Below are 3,108 nucleotides of genomic sequence, written 5' to 3' on the forward strand. Positions count from 1 at the left end.
TTCACTCACTCACTGAGTTTATGAATAATTTCAAAATGAACAACTCCTTGAGGTAAAAGAGTACAATTCAATATTGCATAAAGATATATTAAAGTAGTACCTCATAAGAAACTCTGGGCTGGGTGAAGCACAAGCTGGAATCAAGATGGCCGGGAGAAATATCAATAATCTCAGATATGCAGATGACACCACCCTTATGGCAGAAAGTGAAGAAGAACTAAAGAGCCTCTTGATGAAAGTGAAAGAGGAGAGTGAAAAATTTGGCTTAAAGCTCAACATTCAGAAAACTAAAATCATGGTATCTGGTCCCATCACTTCATGGCAAATAGATGGAGAAACAGTGGAAAACAGTGATAGACTTCATTTTTGGAGGCTCCAAAATCACTGCAGATGGTTACTGCAGCTATGAAATTAAAAGATGCTTGCTCCTTGGAAGAAAAGTTATGACCAGTCTAGACAGTATATTAAAAAGCAGAGACATTACTTTGCCAACAAAGGTCCATCTAGTCAAGGCTATGGTTTTTCCAGTGGTCATGTATGGATGTGAGAGTTGGACTACAAAGAAAGCCAAGAGCCAAAGAACTGATGCTTTTGAACTGTGGTGTTGGAGAAGATTCTTGAGAGTCCCTTGGGCTGTAAGAAGATCCAACCAGTCCATTGGCCACCTGATGGGAAGAACTGACTTATATGAAAAGACCCTGATGCTGGGAAAGACTGAAGGCGGGAGGAGAAGGGGATGACAGAGGATGAGATGGTTGGATGGCATCACCAACTTAATGGACATGACTTTGAGTAAACTCCGGGAGTTGGGGATGGACAAGGGAGCCTGGTGTGCTGCAAAAAGTCAGACACGTCTGAGTGACTGAACTGAGCTGAACTGATATTAGAGTAAATAAATAAAGATAAATATAGAATGGTAGAGTAGAAATGGAAGAAATAAAATTTAGAGACACAATATGTGAACAAAACAGCTTGAAAGAGCTCCAGAATCAAGTTACCCAAAGGACAACAAACTATACAAACACTAGAAATAAAGCATCACTACTAAGATTAGAACGATGGTATCGATACAGTTTGTGAGGTTATCAGCCTTTACGTGAGCACAGAATTTAATCTATGTAATGGAATCCAATTTGAGAAGAATTGCAGGAATGTAAAGAGGAGGGGTGGGAATTAAAAGTTGGAGGCTATCATACAGTAGTAGAAAGAACTCAGAATTTGGAATAAAGAATCTGGGTTTAATTAATCCCAGCTCTTCAATTCATTATCTGTGTGCCCTTGAACAAATCACTTCACATCTCTCAACCTCAGTTGCCCCCCACCTGAAAATGGGGAAAATAATATTTAGGAGGGGAAAAACACAGGCAGAAAGATAAGAACTGCTATTCAAAGTGATAATATATGGCAAAGCCTTTTGTAAACTCTAAAACCCAAATACAAGGCATAAATATATATATATATATATTTTTTTTTTTTTAAAGCAACACACACACACTCAACAGCTCCAGCTAATTCCTCATCAATTGTCAACATTTATGTGCATCCTTATGCTCAAGATCCTGCTTCATTAATTGAGTATATACAAAGGCAGAGGATACATGCCTCTCCTCTAGTTTATAATCAAAACTCAAGATGAGATAAGGCACATTATAACAAATAAAGACAGAGAAAAAAGATAAGTAAATAAATAGCAGAGGGAAGACAATGCAGGCCATATGTTCAATAAAAGGCATGAACACAAGTCACAGGTGGGCAGGATGACTGTGGATTAGGGAAGTCTAAGAGGACTTCAGAAGAAAGGCTGGGCTTCAGTGGGGCTTGAGGGATAGAGGCGGGCCCTTATGTAAGCAGAAAGGAGGAAGGAAAGCATTGCAGGCAGGAGGCATGGTGTAAGCAAAGGCCCTGAGATTGCCAATGGTTTTATGAGGAGGAAGTGGAGTGAACATAACACCAGGAGATAAGGTTGGAAAGGTGGTGTGTTGTAAAGCATGACACTCAGCCAGTGCACCCCACTGGAGCTACATAGGTTGGGCTTAGCCGGGCCCGGTCTGATCGTTTGGTACACGAGCCATCCTCATTATTAAATACCATCACCCTGGCGGTAGGCTGTGTAGGCACAGAGGCCAGAGCAAGCCCAAGGCAGGGAATGCCAAGTGAAGGAGTTCAGATCTTATCTTCTCAACATTAGGGAGCCAGTGCTGGGATCATAACATATGACTAGTTAGAGTGAGGCTGATCCAGCGGTGAGGTGAGAATGGATGGGGGAGAGAGATCATAGAGCGGGAAATTAGTCGGGGGCCAGTATGGTAGATCATGGTGAAGGCAGGATGCTCTAGGAGAAGGTGGGGGCAATAGGACTAGAACAGAGGCTGAAAATGAGCAAAAAGCATCTAGCAAAAGGGCCCATCCTTTCTGCAAGCTCATGGCCTCGCAGAGTGCAATAACAACAAACGGTGGAAACATTGTCAGGCATATAAAGGTAAAATGGGAGACCTAAGCATTTTGGGGAAAAACAATATTAAAGACTGGAAGCATCTTTCAAGCTCTCTCTTGCAATCTCTGCCTTTTGAAGGTTTAGAATTTGGGGCTCAGAAAAGTTGCCAACTGCTGTACATTTGATGAACCTGCCTTGCCCACTTTGTCATTTCATTACTCCAAGAAGCCCCTAAGTGTTATTGTTGTTGTTTTGGTTACAATTTCTGTTAATAAACCTTGCTATTTTGTTGACTGACTCTGAAAGCTGCTATTTTACATTTGTTACACATGTAGGGGAAGTAAGGAAAAGAAGCAAGAACTGGCCAAGAATAGATGTGAGAAGAGATGGGAGAAAAATTACTTCTGTAAACTGGTTTGGGGGACTTTTCCCCAAAAGCTTTGAAAACATAGGACTGTCACTTGGGGAAAAGTTAGTGATTCCATAGAGCAGATTTTTCTGAAGCAGAAAGAAGTGAGGCCTTTGTCTTTTCAACAGTGATTTTCAATCATGTCATTCAGTACCTAGGAGCAAGGCAGAAAAACAACATAGTGTCCCTAACCAGGATGTGTTTAGAATAGAATGGAATAGAATAAATGGAATGATTCATTGATCCAAAATGTTTCAAAGTCACT

This window comes from Budorcas taxicolor, chromosome 9, assembly GCF_023091745.1.
Source record: "Budorcas taxicolor isolate Tak-1 chromosome 9, Takin1.1, whole genome shotgun sequence".
NCBI classification, from domain to species: Eukaryota; Metazoa; Chordata; class Mammalia; order Artiodactyla; family Bovidae; genus Budorcas; species Budorcas taxicolor.